This window comes from Zootoca vivipara, chromosome 2 (assembly GCF_963506605.1).
Source record: "Zootoca vivipara chromosome 2, rZooViv1.1, whole genome shotgun sequence".
NCBI classification, from domain to species: Eukaryota; Metazoa; Chordata; class Lepidosauria; order Squamata; family Lacertidae; genus Zootoca; species Zootoca vivipara.
Genome location: NC_083277.1, coordinates 78,411,712 through 78,427,800, shown reverse-complemented (window position 1 = coordinate 78,427,800; position 16,089 = coordinate 78,411,712).

Here is a 16,089-nt window from a genome sequence, read left to right as displayed (position 1 = left end):
ACACTTATCGCTTGACAAGAACGAAAAGCCTATCGAGCATAGCATCACACAGGGTGAATTTGGTTATCACTGAGATGTAGTTAACATTTTTCTTTAAAGATTTTCTACCTTACCTTTTAACCATGTGATCTCCAAGGTATCTAACAACTTACTGTTTAAAATAATATGTAATCTTTATTATCTGACATGCATATTTTAGAAATGAGACCAAGCACAGAAGAATGTAGGCAAAAATAAAGTTTACAAACAGCAAAAAAATCCATTCAAATTGGATGCTTTTAAACTTTTTTATAAGGAACTTTGAGCTAAAGTTCTAGCAAAGTGGGTGCTTAGTGGATGGACACGGATAAATCCTACTCAATAATCAGAGTGCATAAGGACAATATAAAATTATTTGTTGGATGCAGCACTTCAGAAAAGAAAGAATCAACTTTCCTTCAATAGCTAATAGAATCGGCTTCATGCATGAAATTGAAGGAATACATGTATATAAGCTACTGAGTGTGCATGAGGACAATAATTGCAATGAAACAAGCATTGCACAGAACTGGTTAACAGATCTCTGTAACTAAAACAGCCATGTGAATTAGGTTATTACTACAAATCCCAGCCCAAAATCCATTTAAGATACCAGATGACTTTTTGTTGAACTTCTAGCTTCCATAACTCAACCATCAACTCTGGCCTTTGTCTTTCTGACTTCCAGAGTTGAGAGAGAGGGCTCCTCCAATTTTCTATCTGGCACAAAGCCACTTCCTTTGTTACCTTAACGACTCATACTTAGGTTATTGCCTCCCTAGGAAGGTACCCTGGCTAGTCCAGGTATTTAAATCCTTGCTTAGAATTTAACACTTACTGGATCTAGGAATTAGAAGGGTCGAATCCTCCCCCAACACACTCGAAACGTGTTTTATCTTCTGTTTTATGCTTAAGATTGAACTGTTAGCACCCTTTCTGCCTCTCTAGTCACACTCTACTATATACAACCTGAGCCTGTTGTAGATGGGTTCAAAGCATTACACTCAAAGCAGGTTCTCTCTTTCTCATGGCTGCAGCGTTGGATCTAAAACTGCCAGGCCCCTGGTGTGGTAACCTCTGCTTTTTCCAGCTTATAAAATACATCGTTGCCCACTCCAGTTCTGCCCCTCCCTCCTGCAACTCTCCCTTTTGTCTCCTGCTAACTACCGGTATCTCTAGCCCAGGATGGGACTCCACCCCTCTGCAGCTGGCAGAGAGTCTTTGCTTTGTTGACAGCTTCCTTGATGAGTCACCAACCTGTCTTTGTTTGCTTAACAACTCGGCCATTCAGGGTGGCCTGGACACAGGAATACAGATTTCGCCTGTATTTTACCATGCTATTAAACTCAATGTTTGGTATCCAGAAATTTGAAAGGGAATCCAGGCACCCCACAAATCCTTAACGATATGTTTACTGTAGTGATTTGTTTTATAGTAATATTGTCTGTAAAAACATATCGCAGATGCTTCGAAACAGAAAAGAAGTTACCAAAATACAAGCTCATTGATTCTGGGTAATTACAAGAAGCCCAGGTAATTCCAGGTAAAATATCAAGTCACTTGGTGGATGAATACTCCTTACAATAAAATTCTTAATTTATTGTTGGCTAATTCTAACTTATTAGTTGCCCTTTAAGATCTATTATGCACTTTCCTTAATTCTAAACTGGGATATAGATGGATTACTAATTAAAGTAGACCCCAACATGTTATTGTCATTAATAGGGTAGTTTAAGCTGGAATAGACATAAAATCCCAAGTTAGGGGCCATTCTGCCAAAATTCCATGACAGAACAACTATATATAAGTAAAGGCAAGCCAAGGATCAGGGTTTATAATAACAACAATAATAATTAAAATTCTGCACTAAAATTGCTACCTAGAGGATGGCATCCTTCAAAACACCTTTGGGCAACAGGCTAACTTGGGAGGTGCAGGGCAGGGCAGGCTATGTGGTGCACGCATCTCTGTTCTCCAACACTGTCCCATCACTTCTTGCACTCAGCATCTATTCCTTGGGCAACTGCCTCAGTTTGCCTAATGGTAGGGCTCGCTCAGGAACCTGTTAATTTCATCCATTGTTCCATCAGCAGTTGTCACAATCAGTGGGACTTCAGCAGAAAGGAGCAGGGAGAAGATCAGAAAACAATCTTATCTTCCTAACTTCTTTATTGGAGACTGCTGGCACATTTATACTTTTTGTACAATAATTATTTTTATATTCAGCTTCGTTTCAAAAAAATAATAATTCAGTTATCTGATCTATGTTATTGAGTGACTAATTCAGATTTTCCTTTTATATAATCAAGGAAAAGCAGGAGGGGGGAGGTAAATTTGTATTGTGAACTGTTTTGATCCCTAAATGATTGCATGTCAAACAAGCTTTGTTGCTGATCTCAGTCATTCCTATAGTCAGTGTTAAATGTTGGTATCCCTTTTTCCTTTGGTGGTGTACCATTACTATGAAACCACATGGTGGCAGTCTTGTCAAAGATTCCAAAGAGCTTTCCCTCTTTGAGAGATGATGGTGATGATGATTCTTTTTCACACAGTCCTAAAGCTGTGTTCATTGTGATACCAAGTAATGCACTAAGCATAATAATGAAACTGGGCCTAATTTGCTTGCAAAACTTTTTTTCACATTAACTTTTGAATTAAATCTCTTAAATCTATTTTTTCAACATTCACAAAACCTCTAGCCTAGTAATAGAGGTGATGGAATAGGTTTTGTATTCTATTCAGGGTTTGAAATTGGACATTCAAGAAACACATTGTTGGCTAATCATCAGCAACCTGGTTTCTCAATTTTGGAGATAAACAGAATACCTCCCACAGCCTAAGTGAACTTGTACAATTTCTCCAAACCTTGTATTTGATCAATTTAGATTTAAAAGCATTAATATTTATTGTTGCATTTAGTGGTCCAGCACTGGAAATATACTCACTGCAATGTTCAGCTTGCCGTAGGCCACAATATGAGCTTATTGTGAAGGTGAAGTTTTTAACTAAGCACTTGCTGGTTCATGATTTAGTCTCTTAGCTTCAGTACTATGCTGCCTTTCAAGAATATGAAACTGTCAAATAGAAGAACTACTTCAAGATGTATAAGAGAATTGCCACACACATATGGGGTGGAGCTTCATTGTTCATTGAGAACAGTAGCCTGAACCTTTCATTTCAGAGGCTCTCTGTTGCAAATCAAAAGCAAAGATGACAGGGAAACTCTCTAGCCATAAGCCACCCCTGTTATAGCCCCTCCATCACCAAATGTTGTTGGTTAAATGTTGTTGGTTACTGAAATTTAGTGGAGAACGGGCTTAAGCAATGAACAATCACATGCAAAAGTAATAGCATTTGCATTTATAAGACATAAAGTGTTTCCCCTTAAACTGGTACATCTAATGTAAGAATACACTAGGCGGAATTCTCATTCACATTAAAGAAGCCTGGTTTGCTTTTATTTTATTCAACCAATAATCACACAGGCATAAATAGTGGACGAGAAACACTTTCCTCTGAAACAGTATTAAGGTGTTACTAGTATTTGCTAGTTTCAAATGGGGGGGGGAGAGAATTGTGGTTTGGTAGGTGGATATTTGCCAACATATTTGAATATTGATTGTGTAAACATGTATAAATTAATCAAAAATATGTGAAGACAAGCCAGACATTGTCTCTGGACCCATCTGCACTAAACACATGTGAAAGTCATTTAATACTTTTTAAAAAGATGTCTTTGTTAGGTTAACTAAAATATGACGTCGTCCTAAGAAAGATTATAACATTTTTCTCACAAGCTACCATACCTTTTAAAGAAGGCTGCTTCACACATTACATTACCTTTAAATTGTAAACAAATGCAGGCAGCAAACATGCCATTTCAGCAAGGCATAAAGCTTGGATGTGACTGATTCAGAATCTCGCTACTTCCTCCAGGTGCATCTACACATTTGCTAATATGTGATGACTGAAGTAGGTTCTTGTTGATAGCCTCTGTTCAAGGGTCATTGCAAATGCAGTCTTGTGACGATCCTTATCCTACTTCATTTTATTACAGTTTTCCAAGATCTTCAGATAAGGAATTGCCCTCCACACCTCTGTCATATTCAGCAGATCCCGGACATCCTGTGCCTTTTATTCCTTTGCACATGGGAAACTTTTTGCAGAAGTAGCTTTTCCTGCTGCTTTAGCACCACCACCATGTTATACCAAGCCCTGGCCTAGGGGCTTATCCACACTTATGTTCCCTCTACTTTTTCCAGGCATGATTTGTGCTTTAAAGCTTTGTGAGTGCCATTTTATTTTTGTTCTGAAGCTTTCCCTGTGAAAACCTGCTCTTTAAAGCTGAAAGGGAGCAAACAGCGATTGATGGAAAACCTGAATTGGCATTTGTTGCACCTCAGCTTTCAAGAGCAGGTTTTTGTGTGAAAAGCTCCGGGGTGGAAAGAAAGTAGCACTCGGACACAGCTTTAAAGTGCAAACCTCTGCCTGCAAAGAGCCAGGCAAAAGGTACGTGTGGATAAACCCTAGTAAAGTTACAGGTAGCTCTAATTCAGGCATCCCCAAACTTCGGCCCTCCAGATGTTTGGGACTACAATTCCCATCTTCCCCAACACTGGTCCTGTTAGGTAGGGATCATGGGAGTTGTAGGCCAAAACATCTGGAGGGCCGCAGTTTGGGGATGCCTGCTCTAATTTGAATAGAGAAGTCCCACTGCATGCTTTCAAGAAGACTGAGATAAAAATTTATCTTGATGTAGGAAAACATGTCTGTAATATTTAATAATGCAACTAGGGAGTTTTGTTGTTTAAAAGTTATAAAGAAAAGTCTTAAGATAAGCATTTTGCTCAGCCATGGGAAACGGACAGAACTGGATGTCGGCGTGACTGTGGAGGGTCACTAAATGAAGCAACTAATATATTCCAGATGTCTTGTGACAAGAAGCATGTATTTACAAATACAGAGCATATTTTCTTTAAGTCCCAACAATGAGCATTTGCTCATTTTTGTAAAAGTACTTTCCTTCATGACATTTAGTAGACTTCATGGAAACTCTTGATTTTGTATTGGCAAATGTGGAAAATGTTAACTCTATCTTCTGTAAGCCCCTGATTTAGTGTAATCATTCCACAGGGCAAATGACTATTTTTATGTTGCTAAATTTCTCAGCTTATGTTGCTTCTGCCACAGTCAGAACAGTACAATGTTCTGCTATATTGAGAACCTTAACAGAATTGAAGTAAATCAGGCCCTGAGAACTTTGATCTCATTCTCATCAGTTGAGCCATGGTTGATTTCATATTGGATCTTAACCTATCAACTAACTACAAATTAATGGTGTGAAAGAATTGGGGACATGCAAGATTTTAGTGTTTCCTGACTGAGTTATCAGGACACAAGATGTTTGTTGTTGTTTGTTTATGTTTCACATTTTTCTCAGTCTGGGACTCAAGGTAGCTTACACAGATAAAATAGAACAAGCCAAAAACAATGGGGGGGGAATCATTAAAATGCAATTAAACACTAACAGAATTAAAATCTTATCCTCAAAAACAGTCAGTTCCAAAAGACCTGTTGGAATAGAATGGTCTTCACCTGCTGGCAGGAGGACAGTCTATCTTCTCTAGAAAAGGAGTTCAAGGTCTGGGCCAGCTGCTGAGAAGGCCCTCTCCTATATCCCTACCATGCATGCCTGTGAGGATGGTAAGGCTGAGAGAAGGACTTCCCTTAAAGATCTTGGAGCATGGGCAAGTTTGTATGAGGGAATACAATTTTTCATATGACCTAGACCTAAGCTGCATGAGGCTTTATAGGTCATAACCACCACTTTCACTTGCACCCAGAAATAGATTGGTAGCCCGTGGAGCTATTGGAACAAGATAGTCATATGCTTCCTATAACCAGGCCCAGCAATAGTCTGGCTGCTGCTCTTTTGAGACAGTTGACGTTTCTGAGCTCTTTTTGAAGGCAGCCCCACATTGAGTCTTCAGGGGAGTCCCACATCACTAAAGATGAAAATGTGTACTGCTTGCACAGTAGTAAATAACATAGTCTATCTGCAGCACTTGGCAGCTGCAGGAGAAACTTTTTGGACACAGTGAATTGTGCTGCCACTTCCCAAAGTCAGCATAGACCAGTATGTATTCAAAAAAGGCAAGTGGGACAGCTGACTCCCTGGATGAACCATAATCCCCATATTCTAACTTTTGTAGAACCTGAGATATGACACTTCAGTCATATCTCGGTTTAAGTACGCCTCGGTTTGAGTATTTTCAGTTTAAGTACTCAGTGGACCTGTCTGGAACGGATTAATCCACTTTCCATTACTTTCAATGGGAAAGTTCGCTTCAGGTTAAGAACGCTTCAGGTTAAGTACGGACTTCTGGAACCAATTACACTCATACTTCGGGTTAAGTACGCTTCAGGTTGAGTACTCCGCAGACCCGTCTGGAACAGATTAATCCATTTTCCATTACTTTCAATGGGAAAGTTCGCTTCAGGTTAAGTACGCTTCAGTTTAAGTACTCCACGGACCATCTGGAATGGATTAATCCACTTCCCATTACTTTCAATGGGAAAGTTCGCTTCAGGTTAAGTACGCTTCAGGTTAAGTACAGACTTTGTAAACTGAGGTACCACTGTATTGATTCTGACCCTTTTCCACCAGAGGAGGGAGAGCTCTTTTCACTGCCCCATCCCAAACTTTTCTGACTCTTGTCCACCTTTGCTCGCCATGCAGGGAATTGCTGGTGCTGGTTTCAGCTCCAACTGAAAAACTACTGCTCAGCCAGGGACTTCTATTCAACCCTCCCCTCCTTTTTCTTCATCTTCTCTCAACTATCAGGTTGGAATGAAGCAAGTGCCTTGGTCACCCTTCTGAATTCCAGCTGATTATTATTGGCCACAAAATAATAAATGTTACAATCATATTCCACTACTATTAGACAAAAGCATGCAGTAGTTTTTTACCTTGATCTAAAAGTTTCCCAAAACATGCACTTAAACCAGATAAACATTTCTGGAAACACCACCCCAGCAAGGTCTTGTAGGAGAGTGAATTCATGAAGTCACTCGTCAAATATTTAACTAATTCAAAACAAGTCATTTTTTATCCCTTTTCTCCAAATTTGGCACAGATCACCCTCAGACTTTCTTCTTTTACCCAGACTTGTTACATATCAATCAGACGAACCATTTCCTCACTTTAATCCATAGAACCTACTGCCCCTACCATTTCTCATTATAATAACAGAATGTTATTCAGCCAGCCCACCCTTAACATAGGGCCACAACTGTAGTCCTATAACTAGTAGGGTTCATGGATGCCAGTGCCTTGGAGCATCCTTCATCCATTCACAATATTTGTGTTTGCCCAGCACTTGCCACACTAGCACATCTCTGCAAGGGGGCAAATCCAAACTGGGGAAGATCTTGCACAGGAAGAAGAAAACAACATTGGTTTCAGGGCCGTCTTAAGCATGTCTGGCGCCGTGGTGCGGAGATCGCTCTGGCGCCCCCGCCCCGTTTCTTGCCACGGCTGGTGGACGGGCACAGCACGCAGTGCGGATGCCGCGCGGCGCCCCTAGCAGCCCCACGCCCCGCGCCACCCAGCCTTCCCCTAGACCCGGCCCTGATTGGTTTTCACCTACATGCCTACCGTAGTTTAAAACATTGCCACATGTCTGCTAAGCAACACTGGTTGCTATGAACCATCCGCCCAGAGCTCCATTTCTAGCATTCCTCACAGTGTCCTGCTGCAACTGGTTTTGTCAACAAATGAATGAGTTATTTGAAGTATGTTTGTTTATGCTTTTTAATATCCACAGTTCTGATTTATGTAGCTTATGTAGCGTATGGCATGCATACGGTAGCTTCCATTATATGCAAACACTGACTCTATAACTGCAATCCTGAGTCCGCTTAGATTGGGATTAAATCTCGTTGAATTAAATGGGGCTTACTTCTGAGTAGGCTCATATATTTCCAAAAGTACATGCTGCCCAAGTAACGTTCAATAAGGAACCATGAACTGATTGTAACTGTTTGCTTGTTATTCCTTTATAAGTAATTGACAAATATTTTGTGTGCACACAAGATTTTATTTTCATTCTGCCATAGTGAAAGGGCTATGAAATGTATCTTTAAGAAAACACACATCTAGATTTAAAAGCAAGCAGATGAACCCAAAGCGAGTGGTGTGTGTGTGTGTGTGTGTGTGTGTGTGTGTGTGTGTGTGTGTGTGTGTGTGTGTAAGAAGTAGTGAAGTCCCCCACACCCAGCAACTATTTAAAAAGTGTCCTAGCAATCAAGAAAGATACTTCTGACTGGCAAAGTTTCCTCATTAACTTCTGAGCAAATACAATGAACCAGCAGGCAATACAAATGAAGCCAAATCAAAGGACATTCCAGCAGTATCTGTGCCCATAGTGCCTACCCACCAACTTTTTTTAAAAAAAAAAAACTAATTTAAATATGATTCCCTCCAACTGAGCCCTGGTACACAATAAAGCACAATAATGAACCACCAAGCAGGCAATGCAGCATCTGACCCAGGAACACAAATAAATAGCTTTCAGCTGAAAATGTATTTACTCCTTCTTTGCATTCCCCCATTCCTGAGTGGCATAGAATGTAAGGAGATTTCGCAGAACAAATTCCAGAGAAGGAGCCACATTAATCTGCTTCAGTATAAAGGAGGGGGAAGTAGGAGGAGAGGGGGGGGAAGTATTGTGGTGGCTTAAAGACACAAATGTTATGTAAAGACACAGAAATATTATGCCACAATAAGGCAATTAAGCATTAGCCTTGAAGGTGCCACAAAACTTCGCGCAACCCTCTCAATATGTAGTTGGACTTACGTCCTCCTGTATCTGGTGGGGTTTACTCCCTAGTTAGTATCTCCCAGGATTGCAGCCTGAGTTGTTTTCACAGGACGTTTTATTTGGGAGGCGACAAGTACCAAAGACAAAACACATTCATTCATCTATCTATCTATCTATCTATCTATCTATCTATCTATCTATCTATCTATCATCTATCTATCTATCTATCTATCTATATCTATCTATCAGAGTACAAAAGGCATTATGTGGCACAGAAGCAAATTTAGTTGTACCTCGGAAGTCGAATGGAATCTGTTCCTGAAGTCTGTTCGACTTTTAAAATGTTCGATAACCAAGGCGTGGCTTCCAATTGGCTGCAGGAGCTTCCTGCACGCAATTGGAAGCTGCAGAAGCAGCATCGGACGTTCAGCTTCCAAGGAACGTTCGCAAACTGGAACACTCACTTCCAGGTTTGCGGCGTTAGGAACGAAAATGTTTTCTGTTCCAGGAAAAGCTTTACCTGTTGACACAATGAATAGCTGGGACAGTTGTTTTCCTGATATTTTGACCACACTATCCTACCCTCAGTGTCCTCCGTATCCAAAGCAAATGGCCTCATGTTGCTGCCACCATGCACTTGAAACCTGTACTCTGTAAAAAATGTTTCACTTTTGGATCAATATGTCAGAGGATAGACCTACTTGGTAATGCTCTAGCTCTGTGCATGATTGGGGGGACTTTTTTTTTTTTAAACTGAGACAGCAAGTTAATAGAAAAGAGGATAAAGCAGATAACTTTATTCTCAAATATGAATTCTATCTCTTTCCAAATTACACCACCAACACCCATTACTGATTGACAGCAAAACAGAAAGTAAGCTCACTAAACCAATCATACATGCAATGTGTGCCTGAATAGGACATCAGCGCCTGGGAAGCCTTAAGGTCCTCACTTTGCAAGCCCCCCTCCCAAATTTTCCCTAATGAAATGACTATAAGTGAGAGCTTGGGGCCAGCACAAGATACTTGAGTCCATAGTCTTTTTTTTTTAATCCACATTGCTGACAGAGTCTTACATCAACAGTAGAAACAGCTGGTTGCCCTTCTAGCATCTGTAGTTTTTAGTGGTAAGGAATTAAGTATTTCCCTTGCTATAGACCTAATTGTAGAGCGAGAGGAATTTCTACTGCAGGTGTACAAAGTACTAATGATTACAAAGGTGATGCAGAACAAACAGGCTGCTGAATTACTTAACAATCACCAGCCAAGCCCTGTCACTTAAATTCCATATGACTCATGCCTCCAGAGCAGGTGCATGCCTGATACACATTCCATAGGAAGAGTGTGCTTCACTGAGTGATGTTTGCTCTGTACTTAACAAGTTATGACATCCCAAGGCCTACTCCTTTCCAGTAAAGGTGGAGGTGTATTTTTTGGATTTTTGTTTTTTAAAAAGCTTTTGACTATGTTGCCACTGGGCTTCATAGCACCTCTGTGCTCTTTTTCTCCCTCTTTCCTTTTACTAGAGCAGCACTGAGCACAGAATGGCACATTATGGGAGAGATATTGCACCCATCCAAAACAGTAACCTGAATCTCCTCTGCTTTTCTTTCCAAGTAAAATGTAATAAGAGGGGATGGCTGACATGAAGTCATCACAACCCAAAGTTTTCCACTTCAAGCAGTGAAAGTGGATTTGAGGACCACAACAATAAACACACAGATCTGAAAACTAATATTGGGCTTAATATCACAAAGAACCTACTTGTTTCCAGACCAACAATGAGAATACACACACACACACATTCATTTTTTTTCTGAAAAATGTTTAGGGGTACTCTCATTTTCCTACTCATTGAAATATTGCCCTTCAATGAGGCCAAACCTAGATTCACAAAATGTTTAGGGGTATGCATCCCCCCCAGAAAAAGCTCTCTCTCTCCCCCTCTCTCCTTCATACACACACACACACACACACACACACACACACACACACACACACACACTTCTATGATTACTGGGATTCCCCTAGATTATGTGTTAGGCAAATAGAAGTGATACACTGTGTCATGAAACAGATCTCTTAAGCATAGGTTTCTTTAGCATATCCTGTTTCTCTGTTTAGTATACAAAACTCAAGTCCATGGATTGACAGCGAGGTCATCTCTGGGCCAGGACAACTAACTTCAGGGGAGTAACCCTGGGCAGAATGCTTCCTCCATTTCCCATCCTTCAGGGTAGGTAGAATGAAGTGATGCTATATCTTTCTAAACATCCATCCATCAACTTCTGCTGCAATCACATTCCACAGCAGGAGGGCATACTAGATGCTGCTGGGGGGGCGGGGGCAGGGAGTAATATATCCAATACTTCCTGCTTGTGACAAAAATAGGGGACACAGAGTTTCTCTTTAAACTTCCTGCCTACTCCCAGCCTGTTTATTACTTTCCCAAAGGACCAAAACTTACGTTAAAAGTCCAGTGTATTATAACCACTCTAGACATTCATCAGGTCTCCGGAGGCACTTTACTAAAATCCTCCATTATTATCTGGGAAACAAGCCTGGTAATAAGACTCAGTAGCAACCTGGGAAGGCAGAAGGAAATTTCACAAGGCACAGAATGCAGTCGAAGAGCAAGAGTTTATTTTATTTCATTTACAGATATTATAATCTGCACAGTGTTTAAAACAATGCTTATAAAGAGCAGCCAAACACTTAAAAAGTAGAAAATACTGGATTGCTGGTTTAGAAGTTATGGCTAGCAAGGTTCTCCAATGACTTATGTAGTGATCCACAATTACTTTTTTCAAAACAGAGACTGACACATGTTGTTTGTTGAAAAAAAAAGGAGAAGCGGGAACTGTGTTCCATGCCAGGTCATGCAACGCTACTATTTCTCCAAAAGATAATCACATGCATACACCTGGATTTGCTATAAGAGTTGAAAATTTACCAAATCAGGATTAATAGAAAAGGGGGAGGATTTAAAGACTAGCCACTCAGAATATGAATTGTGAGAGTCACTGCATGCATTTGCGGGTAGGGATAGAATTTGTACCAATAGATTTTTAAAGGTTGAGTGATTAAAGAAAGATTGTAAGAACCCCCTACATCCCCACAGAGTAGTCTGCCAGGAAGGATTGCTTCTAATGCACTCAGGAGACATGCAGAGTTGAGATAACTTCACATCAGAGCAAGATGAAATAGGTGGGGGTGAGATTTGAGGCTTCATAGATACAGAACCAGGATGAAAGAAAGGACACTAGTCTTGGGCACATGTAATAAACTCTTCTCATACAAATGATCACTCATTCCGCACATACTATTACTTATGGTACTGTTAGATTCTCATCTGCCTGCTTCATGGTGCATTAGTTTGCTCTTCGATGGCCTGTCTGCTAATATATTGTTGCATGCCACACCAATCTCTGAGCGGTGCAAGATTCCAGGAGTTCCAGGAGCTTACCCAGAGTTGGTGCTTCTTTTTAGAAATGAGACCCAGTGGAGACTGTGGTGTATCTTTATGATACATGGTTTAATTACACACACATATATACAACCTGAGCCTATAATGGAGGGGTTCACAGCATGAACACCCCAAATGGCCTTGTTTCTCCCATAGCCACAGCCTTGGATTCAAACAGAAATCAGCCACGGCTCTCTCTGCCTTTCCAGCCTGAAACTTTTCCCTATACGTCACATCACAGCAAACCCTAAAATCCAGGCTTTATTTGTTCTCACTGTCTGGCACCCAGCTATTTGCATCTCCCGCAAAGCCTCTTCCTTTGTTCTCCTTACACCTCACCAGGAGGCTAGCCTGGTATGATTAGCTTTTAACACTTGCTAGACCCAGGGATTAGATGTCTGACACCCACAAACTCATAACAATATTATCATATTTAATCATTCAAAATGAACCTCATCTGTTTTCAGCATGTAAGATGGCCAGCCATGCCCTATGTAGCACCCCCCCAAAAAAAATACCCCAAAGCAAAAAAGCAACCACTTAGGGAGAGGTACCACAAAACAAAAACAAAACAAAAAGGGATGCGGGTGGTGCTGTGGGTTAAACCACATAGCCTAGGGTTTGCCGATCAGAAGGTCAGCGGTTCGAATGGGTAAGCTCCCGTTGCTCCTGCCAACCTAGCAGTTCGAAAGCACGTCAAAGTGCAAGTAGATAAATATGTACCGCTCTGGTAGGAAGGTAAACGGCGTTTCCGTGTGCTGCTCTGGTTTGCCAGAAGTGGCTTAGTCATGCTGGCCACATGACCCAGAAGCTGTACACCGGCTCCCTCAGCCAGTAAAGCGAGATGAGCGCCGCAACCCCAGAGTCGTCCGTGACTGGACCTAATGGTCAGGGGTCCCTTTAACTTTACCACAAAACAGGAATAGCTGAGGAGTCTACAGAGGGAAAGTCTCCCTTCATTCTGTACAACAGAGAACAGCAAACAAAGTATTAGGCATTCTTATCTGCATGGCTTTTCAAGCACTAAGGAGACAAAAGCATTACACAGAGCTAATACTCACCTAGATCTGGCAGGCCTTGTAGGGGTATCGAGCAGGGAGCTGCCCCTGTGTTAAAAACAACCATGACACTGGATTAAAACTTATTGAGATTATGCTATGTTGGCCCTTGAAGATTTGGTATTAAATAAATAGATGCTTTGTTTTCAAATCACATAACATTATTATGGCTTGACGTAAGCAGAGGGTGCCTTTTCCTGTCCACTGCTGAAGGAAGATCCTTTTGTTCCATTCTGCCACAGCACTTCAGTGGGGTGAGGTGTGTGTTTCCCTGGGAGTGTTTTAAAGACAAAGAATTTGGGAAGAAACAAAACATATTGGCCTAGGGAAGAGCAGCAATAATATCTTTATCAAATGGTGGAAAATACAGAAATTAGAAATGGCAATTACAATTAAGTTATTGTAGGAAAACATAGAAATCAAGAAATGACAACTACAGTTAATTGAGTCTAGGTTGTCCATTGTATACCTAGGTTGATATTTGTATTTGTAGCATGGTAAACTAGTCAGTATCACACACAGTGGCAGGTTGCTAGGAATTCACAGCAAGTTCCCTGTTCTGTATAGTAAACAACACTCCCTTTTACATAGGTAAAAACTATTATACCACTGAATCATCCACCCTCTGCCTTATTTGTACATGAGCCAAGAGTCACCTGCCTATTACTTCATAATTCAAACATATTTTGAAAATGTCAAATTCTTTTGTTGTGACGGTCAGTTATAAGATGAACAATTAAGACTGTGTTCCTGGTGGTGTGACATGACAGCTTTTACATCTGGGTAAACATGCATAGGATTCTATTCCTGTAAAACACAACTAATTCTATCAGATATACTTAAATGGTCCATGGCTCCCTTGACCAACTACATTCTTTCTGCTGCACCCCTGTGTGGTTCAGGAGCCCAGGAGCCCCTTGCCTGCACAGCTGGCAGCCTCTCACTCTTTTTTGAACATCCTCCCTTGTGGAGTGTTCCCTCAGCCTTGGGAGTCCTCTGGGCAGCAGCAGCTGCTGCTGCCCCTGGTCTCTGAGCTGCCCTCTAGAGAGGTGCCTCTTCACACTGTCCCACAGGGGCCTGGGACTTGTCTGTCCATTCCCAACAGCAAGGGCTGGCTGGACTGGCTGGCTGGACTTCCTTGCCACTTGCTTGCTTACTCCAAGGCCGCCTCAGCACCTGGCAGCCAGCACCCCCTGGCTGGCACCATTCGCCTCCAGAGCTTGTAGCCAGGGCTGCAACAAACAGCCGCACAAGCCTTTGAGAGGCAGAGATGCAAGAGGGCATCAGAGGATGGGGAGGAAAAAGGGATGGAGGCCAATGTTGCCCGCAGCACCCCTGACCACCACTCAAGGCACTTTGGTGCCACGGCACAGTGGTTGAAAACCACTGACTTAAATGGATGGGCCTTATCAGAATTTTAAAAGGGGGGGGGGAAGCAATAAATTAAAAATTGACTTGAATATTAAAAAAAACACCCAAAAGAACTAAACGGTCAGAGTGGAGGAATAAATTTTTATTACTGGAGTTGAAAAATACATTTATTATAAAAATAATGGTTTTGGCAAATGGCAATAGCTGTTCTATATCAGATTGTTCAGCTTTATTGTGAGACAAGAACTGCAGTGATGAGGTGAAGGGCAGCCATGCTACATCCTGACAAAATCAGTGGTCATTACTGGTGCTCTTCCTCCATATGCAGAGGCTCTTTCTTCTGAGGCATCCTTGTGATTGGTGGAGGAGTCGTGCACTTGCCATGGCACCTGTGGTCGGCATAAGGGTTTACACTACCTACCTATGTTTTAAGTTATTTTAAAGTTTGCTGCATTTGTGTGACACTGACAGCTGAGCATAGGTAATGCAAATGCTATCTTTGAGTGTGCTCAGAATTTCCACTTCAGTTGTAGTTTCCCATGAAATGGGCAGCTTAAACAATGTTTGTTCAGTCTGAAGATCTGTGAAATTGAAAGGACTTATAAACAGTGTTAAGCTATAAATCAGTGTCATTTTTCAGGGTATACAGATTCTCTCTCTCCCCCCCCCAATCCTTTGGCACATGCTTGTCCTGATACACAAGGCTGGTGCTCCTGTGTGTAGGGTGTGTGTGTGTGTGTTCTGTTGTACATCTGGAAATGTGGGGGCGAAAATGTCCATGTAGTGTCCTCGAGACTAATAGTTTTGATCACGTGGATATTTTTGATGAAATAAATTTATTTTCCAGGTATGTCTGCAGAAAGGTACAGTATATGGAAAATTCCCAGGAGGATAGCTGCAGCGAAAACAAAGTCATGTGGCACCTGGAAATAAAGTTACCAATTTCTTACGGCGTAGGGGTAAGCTGCAGTCCTTTGCTGAAGTGGAGAGTCGCGCCCCAAAGCTCAAGGTAATATTAATATTATTAATAATAATAATTAATCAATAAAATAAGTTGCCACAAGGCTCTTTGATGCTTTTCCCGGGTTAAAGCCGGCAGCGCCTCCGGGTCTCCTTCCCCCTCTTCGACTGACAACAGGGGCCCCGCCCCGCCATGACCCCCGTCCGCCCCGACGTCTCTCGAGTGCGTCTTCCCTTTTCCCTGTTGCCTTGGTGCCGCCTGCTTCCTCGACGGCAACCTGACTCGGAGCCAACGCGGCAGCCACGTTAAGGAGTGGAGGTCCTTAACGTGAGGTCTCCTTCGAAGTTCAGAGATTTCGCATAGAGGGAGATGCTCGGGGGCGGGGGGGACCGCC